Genomic DNA, 12,394 nt, shown 5'->3' with positions numbered 1-12,394 from the left:
AAGCTATAATTGGCTTTAAAATTATATCTTAAACGTGAACAATCATTTCATTCCAGTATTTAAAATATTCATTGGTCTCAGTGTGGGTTGAAGTTCCTGGGTGAAGTTCTCTGATTGGGGTTTATGATTAAATGGAGAGCCACCTCACTGGATTACTGTTCCAAGGTTTATAAGAGTTATTTATCTATTGTATTAATCTGATGATTAGATTAAACTGATGACTTGATTCCAAAGCAATATCACTGTTAACTCCTTGATTTACTGGTTTGACTTTAACTTGAGAACTATGTGTTCAATCCATCATTAGTTGAGTTATGTTGATAGCATTTTAGCCTTTGTGATGTATGTTCTTGATTTTCTTTCTTTATAATAAAGTATCTCAAAAGGAAACTGAGTCATATTTCCATCAATAAGCAATATAGGCCAGAATTGTAAAGAATCTGGATGGAGATAAGCCTAATCAGCTCCCTAATCAGAACCCTCCAACTGATCCTCAGGGGACTCAAAGCACTGCAAGGGAAAATGAGCTCTTCCACCTATGCTTTTGGGAGTAGGGAATGGAGGTCAGTGTGGCTCAGTGAGGAGGCATCAGTAAGGTGGGTATATTTCTTTGTAGGAGTGGGAGGTTGCTCTGCTGTCACTGTCATGGGAAGACCCAGTCTGCGCCCCACTCTGGCTTTCCCTAGGGTTGCACTAGGTCAGGACTGGATGAAATTGAGGGGTCTGGTTCTAAGGGTTGGAAATGGATGTGAAGAGGTTAGACTTTTCTGCAGCTGTGGTGCTGGCAAAGTAAATGTATGTATGTTAAAGGGGCAAACTGGGGTGTTGCTAAGAGAACAGATAATTTTAACTGGGTGTTTCCTTGTTATCTGAAGATTGAGTAGTTCTGAATTTGAGGTTCTGCATGGGGATGTCATCCCACCAGGCAATCTTAACTCTGTGTTAACTAAGTTTTTTGCCCTTTAATTAACAGAAAGAGGCTGCCCATTAAATGGCTGATTTTAGGGCTACATACTTGGAAAGAAAACAGTGAAAATACCAGTGGACCAAAAATCCTTAGAATTAAACCATATCCCTCCGGTCTGAATTTGTAAAGGTGGTAAGAAGCAAAAGAAAGTGATTCAAAGCCATTCCATTAGGGGAGAAATCCCCCCTCGCCCCCCCACACACATCCTGATTTTCTATTCTCAGAGAGAAGATCCAAAGAAGCAAATTAAATTCACAAAAAGAAGTTAGCAAATTTCTTCCACTTCCCAAGCCCCAGAGAACAAACCCCACATATTCCTTTCCTTTATATTTAACTGCTCCCCATTTGTCTGAATTTCTCCTAATAACAGATCCTAGTTCTGCTCCCTCCAGAGTCTGTGTGCTTTCGATTTGATGAACAAAGCTCATTCATTTCCCCTTCAGCTTGCCTCAGATACCAAAGAGAAAGCTGTCCATGAACATATGCCCTTCCCACGAGTCTGTCTATCCACACTCCATCTGTCTTTCCACTGTTGATCTCAGATTCCTTCACAGGGAGGAAGGGTTAGTGCCCAGATCTATGGGCCCATTTTCAAAGTAGCAGTTTTAAAAACCCAAGAAGATCCAGGCAGTCCCCTGCCCCTCTGCTCCTCTCTCCCTGTGAAGCTCAGAACTCTCCCCAACCTGACAGCACAAAAGGACGGTAGGTTATCCTGGCAACCTGGCAAATAGGTGATGAAACCCCATCCCCAGGAAACTAGCTGCAGGGACCTAGCTTAAGGTTGCCAGGCCCTTTGAGAGTGGAGTCACTTCTCCAATCCCGCGGGTCCTGCTGATTTTCCTCTTCTTTTAGGGTTTCCTGAACTTAGTGGCCCCAAAGAGCTGTGGGTTTGTCAGATACCAAACTGTGTGTGTCTAAGACAATCTATGCTGGGGCTACCAGGATGTGGAAAGAGAAAGGCAGAGAAACTATTCCAGAAGAGAAGCTGAGTCAGAAGCAGTTGTGTTCATTGCACTTGCAGCATCAGCCCATAGCACTGCTGGCTCTTAGGAGACAAAGCCCCTCTTCTCATAACCAGAGAATTGCACAGAAAAGGGAAGGACATTTTTGTGTGTCATTTCCTGCATTTTTTTAAAAGAAAACAAACTGACCAAATAGAAATTCCATCTTGGGGAACTGTATTAACCTCCTTGTGTCATCAGCAGGTGTGGACCTTTATGTCCACCCTACAGACCTCTGCCACTTGAACTATCAAAGGAGCGGGTAGTAGTAGGCTGTTAACCTGTATGCGGATTAGCCGCTAGTCAGGGATGAGACCCACATTTTGCCAGGGAATTTCACAGCTATTTGCTGTCAGCAAAGTAATGGAGAGATAGCACTAGCCATCCCCCACTTTGCCGCATCCACCCCTTATAGTTCCCATCTTTGACCCCCAACTCCCTGCCCCCCTCAGCAGATCATGCCTCTGTGGCCTTTCCATTCCTCACCTCTTTGCATTGGGATCAGGCTGCTTCCTCCTCTGTGTCCACCTTGCCTGGGCACCCGCAGTGGGACCTAGAAGAGCATCAGAGAGACAAACTCCCTGTTCTTAGCATTGATGGGTCTGAGCCACAGCTAGCCCCTTACTCCAGCTGCTGGGAGGAATGATTGGAGGGAAAGTTCTGCCCAGCCCCTGCAGCCCTGAGATGAAATATGCTCTATCACTCTCCCTCACCAAAAGCCCTGCTCTGGGTCTGTTGCCCCATACTCCATATGAAATTATCAGGTTAGTGCTGAGTGGAAATTCAGTGAAAGCTCTGAATAAACCAGCCTGCACCCAAACAGCCCCTATCTCTGATCCAGCCTTGCCTGGTGTTTGCTGGAGGAGTCAACACAATACAAAGCAAATCCAATACAGTGCTGTGTTAAATGTAAACTATTAAAAAAAATAAAGGGAAAGTTTAAAAAAAAAGGTTTGACAAGCTAAAGAAACTGTTTCTGTGTTTGTCTCATTTAAATTAAGATGGTTAAAAGCAGTATTTTTCTTCTGCACAGTGAAGTTTCAAAGCGGCATTAAGTTACTGTTCAGTTGTAAACGTTTGAAAGAACCACCATAACATTTTGTTCAGAGTTATGAACAACCTCCCTTCCTGTGTGTGAGCTTTGAACAGGTGAGGTCCTGAGTTCAGTCCTTGGAAATGTTTTTTTTGTTTTTGTTTTTACACAGAGCCTTTGGTGAGGCCTGACTGATGGCTGAGTTGGAGGAGATGGATGTGAAATGCAGCAGAGTTCTCCCATGTAGGTTTGAATCCTGCTCACTGTGAAGGGCAATTGTTAGTCCCCTGAAAGGCATGTTGGTTTTTGTGTTCCGATATGATGGTGCTTTTGTAAATCCCACCCTGTGTTTCTTGGGACAATGGCTGCTGATGAAGGAGAAGGGGAAAATCCTGGAGAGAAAGCATCACATCAGCACAGACTGAAGATCAAATTGGAGGAGAATTTGGTGCTTGAAGAGCAGAGACAGGAAATTACACCCCTGAGAGACACGGTCTATTTAAGGCAGCTGGCGCCAATTGCAATGTGTCTGGGATGATGATGGATTCAATGAAAGATGAAACCAAATCAGGGGCAAGTGAATGGCAGCTCCTGACAGGGCCGTGGTGCTCAGACACCTGTTATAGACACCTTGGACTGTCCTAGATTGAAGAAAAAGCAAACCATGACCAGCACCCTGCAGTGATCCTCTTCTGGGAGGAGACCTCATGGACAAGTAACAGCCAGGCTTAAAACAGGATGGAGTGTCTCTCAGAACAGAAGGGAGATGAAGTCACTCAGAGTTATGGGAACTAGACAATGCAGAGCGAGGGGCATCAGCAGCTGTTGGAGGCTATTGGGTGGGAGAGAGGGGCATGGACATGGGTCGGGACTGAGGTGCCTAGGACTATCTGAATGCTTTGTTTTGTAGATTAAATCAATGCAGCTGCCGCTCTAAGGAAATACCATTTCTTCGCCAAATACTAAAGACTAGTCTACACTTAAAATGCACAGCAGGACAGCTGCTCTCCCAACAATATAATAAAGCCATCCAAATGAGCAGCAGTAGCTATGTTGGTGGCAGACACTCTCCCACTGACATAGAAATGCCCTCACAAGCGCTTATGCCGGCAAAATGTATGTTGCTCAGGGGTGTGGTTTTTTCATATCCCTGGGTGACAAAAGTTTTGTCAGCCTAAGTGCTAGTGAAGACAAGGCCTAAAGCTTTTAGCTGAAAGATGTAAATCAAAATGGCCATGCAATGCTGCCCGAACCCAAGGAAGGAAAAGCCGCATGATTCCTCTGTGGGCATTGATGCTGAGAAAGGATTTTGTTCAATACACATTATTTCCATAGTAGTAAAATATAAGGACAAAGCAAGTTCAGTGATCTTGTCACTGGTTTTGTTGATGCTTTAATTTTAGTAAAATGTAATAATGAGTTTTACATATGATTATTAAAGGCAGCTTCCCAATATGCTCCTCCCAGAGATGGATGATATAGAGCAGGAGGGAATCTCCCTAATTTGCCTGAGACCCATTGTCAGTTCTCTTCCCTCCCCCCCTATTCCTTCTCTCCTAACACAAACACACACACAGGCTATCTCAGCATGACCTATAGCCCCCCTTTCCATACACACTCTACTGGATAGAGACTCAATCACTCACGTACATGGAGCCTTATCTCTAAATTTTCTCAACAGTCAAGGATCAAGGCTGGGGTGGTGGAGAAGAACAAGAAGGGCAAAAGGAGACAATAGGGACCAGACAGGCCCAGGAGAGATTCTTCTTCTGAAAATTCACCAAAATCTCATTCCTGTAAAGCTCCATCACTAGAAAGGTTAAACCACCAATAACCCTGCTTCTCTCCCTTCCTCCTGAGGACTTCTATGTTTTAAAAAGGAGAGTTTTAGAAGCAAAGTTTAGAGGGAAGTCAGAACTCTGGACTGTGTTTGAAGGATCCTGGCACAGGAGGTTGGTAGGGAGCAGAGACCTATGGCCCTTTGAATTCTGAGCTGCTCTCTGTAGAGGAGGTAAAAAGTGCAGGCTGCATAACTTGACTCCTCCCCTCTGTGGGGGTGGCACAGCTGGAATTCTGTACTCCACATGGCATGGTGAAGCTATTTGGTTAATGAAAACCAGGGCTTTGCATGAAGCTGGAACTCTCAGCCTCAGCATCATTCTACCCAGTCATGCTCTATAAGGCCTGCATGCTAAAAAAATGCACCACTGGAGTGCCCATTGCTGTTATTTCTCCCAGCCCACTGGGTTGATAGGGGCAGAGATTGAGACAGTCTAAATTTAATATTTCTTTATTACGCTCTGCTGTTTTTCATCATTATTGATTATTCAGTTATACCCTTCCATCCAGAACCAAGAGCCATGACTGATGTTTGTGTCACCCAAGCCTTTCTCCCAAGAATCAACAAGCATGATCATCATGATCTTCACAGACAAGATCAGCTCCCAGACTGCTGTATTGGGTGGCACAGAATGGGAAAGAGGCGAACATCCCGCAGCGCTGAAGGAACGGATCCAAGACTATTTAAAAGGCTTAGACATACACAAGTCCATGGGGCCAGATGCAATGCACCCGAGGGTGCTGAGGGAGTTGGCTGAGGTGATTTCAGAGCCATTGGCTATTATCTTTGAAAGCTCGTGGCAACAGGGGGAGGTCCCTGAGGACTGGAAAAAAACAAATATAGTGCCCATCTTCCAAAAAGGGAGGAAAGAGGATCCAGGGAACTACAGACCGGTCAGCCTCACCTCAATCCCTGGAAAAATCATGGAGCAGGTCCTTAAGGAATCCATTTTAAGGCACTTGGAAGAGAGGAAGGTGATCAGGAACAGTCAACACGGATTCACCAAGGGAAAGTCATGCCTGACCAACCTGATTGCTTTCTACGATGAGGTGACTGGCTCTGTGGATGTAGGGAAGGCCGTGGATGTGATATACCTTGACTTTAGCAAAGCTTTTGATACTGTCTCTCACAGTATTCTTATCAGCAAGTTAAAGAAGTATGGGTTGGATGAATGGACTATAAAATGGATAGAGAACTGGCTAGAGCATAGGGCTCAACAAGTAGTGATCAATGGCTCCATGTCTAGCTGGCAACCGGTCACAAGCGGAGTGCCCCAGGGGTCGGTCCTGGGGCCGGTTTTGTTCAACATCTTTATTAATGATCTGGAGGATGGGGTCGATTGCATCCTCAGCAAGTTTGCGGACGACACTAAGGTGGGGGGAGTGGTAGATATCCTGGAAGGTAGGAATAGGATACAGAGTGACCTAAACAAACTGGAGGATTGGGCCAAAAGAAATCTAATGAGGTTCAACAAAGAAAAGTGCAGAGTCCTCCACTTAGGAAGGAAGAATCCCATGCACAGCTATAGACTGCGGCCCGACGAGGTGGGCAGCAGCTCTGCAGAAAAGAACCTGGGGGTAACAGTGGATAAAAAGCTGGATATGAGTCAGCAGTGTGCCCTGGTTGTCAAGAAGGTTGTCAAGAGGGCTGCATTAGGAGGGGCATTACCAGCAGGTCACGGGAAGTGATTATTCCCCTCTATTCGGCATTGGTGAGGCCGCATTTAGAATATTGTGTCCAGTTTTGGACCCCCCACTACAAAAAGGATGGGGACAAGTTGGAGAGAGTACAGCAGAGGGCAACAAAAATGATTAGGGGGCTGGAGCACAGGACTTATGAGGAGAGGCTGATTGAACTGGGCTTGTTTAGTCTGCAAAAGAGAAGAGTGAGGGGGCATTCGATAGCGGCCTTTAACTATCTGAAAGGGGGTTCCAGGGAGGATGGGGCTAGGCTGTTCTCGGTGGTGGCAGATGACAGAACAAGGAGCAATGGTCTCAAGTTGCAGGGCGGGAGGTCTAGGTTGGACATTAGGAAAAAGTTTTTCACTAGGAGGGTGGTGAAGCACTGGAATGGGTTACCTAGGGAGGTGGTGGAATCTCCATCCTTAGAGGTTTTTAAGCTGAGGCTTGACAAAGCCCTGGCTGGGATGATATAGCTGAGGTTAGTCCTGCTTTGAGCAGGGGGTTGGACTAGATGACCTCCTGAGGTCCCTTCCAACTCTAATCTTCTATGATAGTATGATTCTAACTGGATGTAATCAGAGTGCTGTTCAATTGTTTAGGTCAGTATTGTTTGAGATATCCAGAGAGAGAATTCCACAGTAAGTGAGAAGGAACTAGTGTGAAGGGAAAAGAAGATGGGATATCTGTTTCTGCTGAGAACTGATTTTAGTAATGGCTGTAAAAGCCTGAGATGGAAAGTGCCTTTCTAGCAGAAGTTTAAATCTTAGAATGTTAAGGGTTAACAAAATAGTTAAGAGGCCTAGACCGCAGCAGGGATGGAATGCAGAGAAAGACCTTGTAACTTGGATAAGAAAAGTTGCAAGTACTGAGCTAAGAAAATTCCTAGATAAGTAGTTTTTTAGTATGTATGACCATGGAAACTGTGACATATAAAGACTTGTTTGTGTGAAGCTATAAAGCTGTTAGAATTTAATTTTAAGTGGTCGCCTCTTACATTTGAAGGGACTACCTTCTTTACGTAAAGAATAAACTCTGACTTTGCTAATCTGTTGTTTGGCTAATTCTGGACTATCCTCTGGGCAGTGGACTTGTAAGTAAGGACCCCTGAGTTTGGGTTCTTCCACACTAGGCAAAAGGCCCATGTATTTGTTTCCCAAGGGAGCTGTGACACAAGCTCTTGTGACAGACTATACCTCTGTGTTCACATCCTATTGCACTAATTTTGACAAAATGCATGTCTTGTGAGGTACCATTTAAAATTTCATAATTTACTGATCAGTAACATCATGGCAAATTGTATATAGCAGCGTTATATGTGAAATAATAAACACAAGCTGAAATCATGATTAAAAATAGGTTTTCCAGATAAGGCTGACAAGTGGACAAACCAGTTTCTTAGAGACAAAGGGTAATTGAGACCTTAGCCAGGTGTAAACAAAGCTGATGGACCATTATCTGCTAAGTGGACATTCTTTGGCAGGAAAAGGGGCAAGGACAAAAAATATCTATATCTTGGGCCTGGTCTACACTAGAGGTTTGTCAGCCAAAGTCAGCTTTTTGCACCAAAGCAGTGGAGGTGTACACACAGCAATCTCCCCACCATCACCACCACCACCACCATCATCAACCCTACTCCCCTGATTTTTCAGCAAAATTAAACCACCTTGATGAGAGGCATCAAGTTTTTTGTGCCAAAGATTTAGTGACAAAGCATCAGTGGAATCACAGTACTCGGTTATGTTGCAGTAAATGGCCTCCAGGAAGTGTCCCACAGTGCCCATCCCGACCACTCTGGCCATCAGTTTGAATTCTGCTGCCCTGCGGTCATTTGCGCCTCTCCCTTTAAAGTCCCAGGAATATTTGAAATTCCACTTCCTCTTTGGTCAGCATGGAGAACTCACATCACATTTTCCCAGCTCTGCGCTCCAAACACTCTCCCATCTGGAGAACAGCGGAGCTCCTGGATCCATCCAACCAACATTTGGGGAGAGGCAACTGTGCAGTTCCAGGTCTGCTCCAGCTGAAGGAACTATGATACCTACACTCAGATTTCTTGTTTAATGGTGGAGAAGGGCTATGAACAGGACACGCTACAGTCCCATTTGAAAAATCAAGGAGCTGCAGCAGGAGTACCAAAAGGCTGGGGAGTCAAACCATCACTCTAGTGCAGAGCCAAAGACCTGCTACTTCTGTAAGGAACTGGAAGCCATTCTCAGTGGTGACCCCACTTCCACAGCCAAGAGACCTGGGCCCAGGGGCAGTGGAGATGAGTTGTGGACGAGAAGGTTGAGTTGGAGGATGATGCAGAGGGGACTACATCGTTTGGTGACGTGGGGAGTCAGGATCTCTTTTTGAACCTGGACAATTCGAGCCAGTCCTAGCCCTATAGCTCTGGCATGCAGAATGAAGCAAAGGGAGTTCGGGTAACAGTTTTTTTGGAACTGATGCTGCTCAGTTACATAAGTTACAGCTGTCCTTTGCTTTGTTGCATTATACAGCTTGTTGAAGAGAGAGAAATGCACAAGAATAGCAGTGTTTGCATGTGCTTCCCATTCCCCTGTTCAGTTAGGCAGTATGGCTGCAAAGTGTGTTAATGCATGCTTAGATTCCATGGAAATCCTCCAGAGAGATCACTAGGAAACTTTCCTGGAGGTACTCGCCAATCCTTTGCCGGATTTTCCTCGGCACAGCTGCTTTGATTCTTCCCCATTGTAGGAAACTGTCCTGTGCGAATCGCCAATTACTTGTGCAAAGACCAAAACAGCACATAGGCGAGCAGCATTTAGGAACTAGTTTGAAGCTGCTTGAATGGAGGAGATGCACTGTAGCATCCCTGCTTATTCTCAGGAGTGAAATATCAGCTTCTCTGGCACCCATCTGTGGAAAATGGTGGTACAATTTGAAATTTTGTCCCTATCTACCTGAATCGATATCCTCAACAACCACCCATCCAGAGCCTTTTTCTCAGCTAGATTCTCCTTCTCGCCTCTCCTCCGGGCACAACTCACCATGCCCTGCTTGATCTTTGAGCTGTGCGCTTGTCAGGGGCAGTGAGAAAGAGGTGTATTTTACAGAAACGCATCAATGCTGTTATTGCATTCACAATAATGCTTCTGTTCATTGTTAACTGTGCTTCTATAGATGTGCCCTTGAGGGGGAACCCCCCCCACACACACACACACACCTCTGCTGAACACCTATCACTGATAATAAAATGACCATGGAGAAGCAAAGAGGATATGTTCCAAGAATTCCTCCAATCCTCTGAGGCAGGGGGAGAAAAAAAGGCATGGAGACACACTGTGTCAAAAAATCAGAAAATTGATAGGCAGGAGAGGAGGGAAAAGCAGGAGTGAGTGATAGCAGGACACAAGTGCATGAGAAAAGCCATAGAGGAGCAAACTGATCTTCTAAAGTCACTCACTCATCAGGCTGCAGACTGGATTCATGCTTACTCATTCCCCCTTGCAGTCAGTACAGAACTGCTTTCCACGCCCTTCCCAAACTCCACCCACACATTCCTACTGAACTCTCAGCCCATCTTGGTATCCCGTTCACTTCACCCTTTCAGACAGCTACCAGAATGATAGCTGGACTTAGGCACAGCTGTGATAGCTCACACAGCCTCTCACTGCTTTTCCCCTCCAGCCCAGCTTTTTCTGTGTGTTGTGAATATTTGTTATTTAACAAAGACATACTCTGTGAAGAATAAGCAATCTTTATTTGTCTCTTGCACAGGGTGGTTGCACCTCTCATTGATGCACAGTGCAAGCTAGACGGTGGTCATAGCATAGCACTGTGTTGTTTACAAAGACATCTTACTGGTGGTCATCGTCAAAACAGTTACCCAAGGCCTGCCTGATTTGAATGCCTCCCTTTGTGTCCCTCTAATAGCCCTGACAGCTGGTTGTTCATAGTCAGCCACAAGACAATCTGCCTCTGTGCTCCACTCAGGGAGGAAACTTTTCACCCTTAGCTTCACAAATATTAGGGAGAACACAGAAGAACACATGGGAATATTTTCCTGATTTAGGACTAAGCTGCCATAAAGGCAGCACCAGTGATCTTTTAATCTGACAAACGGCCCATTCAACGGTCATTCGGCACCTGCTCTGCCTATTATTGAAGCGGCTCCTTGCTGCCACCCAGATTGCCTGTATAAGGCTTCATGAGTCATGGCAGTAAGGAGTAGGCTGGGTCTCCCAGGATCACAATGGGCATTTCAACATCTCCTATTGGAAGCTTTTGGTCTGGAAAGAAAGTCCCTGTTTGCAGCTTTCTGTGGAGGCCAGTGTTCCTGAAGAGGCGTGTGTCATGCACCTTCCCTGACCAACCTGCACTAATGTCATTGAAACGCCCATGGTGATCCACAAGCGCCAGCAGTACCATAGAGAAGTACCCATTTCTATTGATGTGCCAAGTCACAAGATGGTCAGGGGCCAAAATTGGTCTGCCATATATCGCCCAACCACAGTTAGGAAATCCCCTTGCTGCAAAGACATCCATTATTTCATGCACATTCCAAGATTCACAGTCCTTTATAGCAAAATGCGATTAATGGCCCTGCACACTTGTGATAACACAGCTCCAACGGTGGACTTCCTGACTCCAAACTGATTAGTGACTGGCCGAGAGCAGTCGGGAGTTGCCAGCTTCCAAACAGCAATTGCTACGTGCTTCTCCACCGAGAAGGCAACTCTCATTTGAGTGTCCTTTTGCCGCAGGGCAGGGGTGAGCTCCACACAGAGTTCCACAAAGGTGGCTTTGCACATCTGAAAGTTCTGCAGCTACTGCTCCTCATCCCAGACCTGCAAAACGATGCCATCCCATTACTCAGTGCTTATTTCATGTGCCCAAATGTGGCGGTGCACCATGTGCAGATGCTTCATGAATGCACACAATAATCCAGCTGTATCAGTGTACCACCAGGGAGTCCTCTGCCCCTGCCTTCTCATGGCTCACAAACCACTCAGAGACCCCCCCAGTTCAGCAATCACCAGTGCAGTTTATTTACAGCATGTAGTCCCACCAACTTCTCACTGTACACAGCTTTGGCTAGCTGCCTCAGGGACTCCCCAGCTTCTGCAGCCAGAATCTCTGCTCCTCTTCCACTTTCTGACTTCTCCCCTTACTTTCTTTGCCTGGCCCTGTATATAGCCCCTGACTAATCAGGGTGATAGCTGCTTCCCATTCACTAATCAGGTACAGATGCCTCTAGCCAGCTCTAATTTACTTTGCTTAATTGGGGCTGACATGACAGAGGGTCAGTTAAGGGGTTGCTGCCCAGCACCCTGTCACACCAGCATTGTTTGTTTGCATGGCCCCCAGCCGGTCAGGCACCTCAGATTCCAGTTCCAAATGGGAGTTCATGATGTGCAGCATGACCAGCCATGATTTGTTCAGAACACTGACAACAGTGGAGAGCATTGCAGGATCCATGCTTTCAGACAGAGATGGTGAGTGCTCAGGAAACTGGGGCTATTAAAAAATGCCATGAAACACAGTCAGAAACCATTGAATGACAGGACGGAAAACACTGCATCATGGGTCATCGAGCCTGCACCTATGATGCGCTGCTATCCTCTGCTCTTTCCCATAGTTCCTAGTGGCATAAGGTGGCGAGTTGTACAGTGGGATGGCTGACCACAGGGCACTGTTCTCATGGTCGATACTAGCGACACAAGTGCTGCGTGGACAGGCAGAAGCATTGTAATTACAGCGTTTTTTTGATCACCGCTGTAACTTGCACTGACAACACTTTGTAGGTAGACAAGGCCTTAACAAAGAAACAGCATGGAGTTCTGGTCCACACAGACTGCCTATAGCCTTGCTCCCAGCTGTAAATGCTTCTCCAAAGTGGGGACAGGACTA

The 12,394-nt window shown here is 45.9% G+C and overlaps 1 protein-coding gene across 1 annotated transcript in view; it reads left to right on the top strand.

Moving 5' to 3' along the window:
- LOC137159270 (zinc finger protein 436-like) overlaps positions 1-3,208 on the top strand; it is a 33,210-nt gene extending 30,002 nt beyond the window's left edge. The window contains exon 6 of the transcript XR_010921612.1: positions 3,174-3,208. The gene's annotated coding sequence lies outside the window, so the exon portion shown is untranslated. The remainder of the gene's footprint in view (positions 1-3,173) is intronic.
- The last annotated feature ends 9,186 nt before the right edge of the window (positions 3,209-12,394 follow it).

This window comes from Emydura macquarii, unplaced genomic scaffold, assembly GCF_026122565.2.
Source record: "Emydura macquarii macquarii isolate MOO-44397 ecotype Brisbane River unplaced genomic scaffold, CSIRO-AGI_Emac_v2 contig_1828, whole genome shotgun sequence".
NCBI lineage: Eukaryota > Metazoa > Chordata > Testudines > Chelidae > Emydura > Emydura macquarii.
This window is presented reverse-complemented; position numbering and strand designations above follow the sequence as displayed.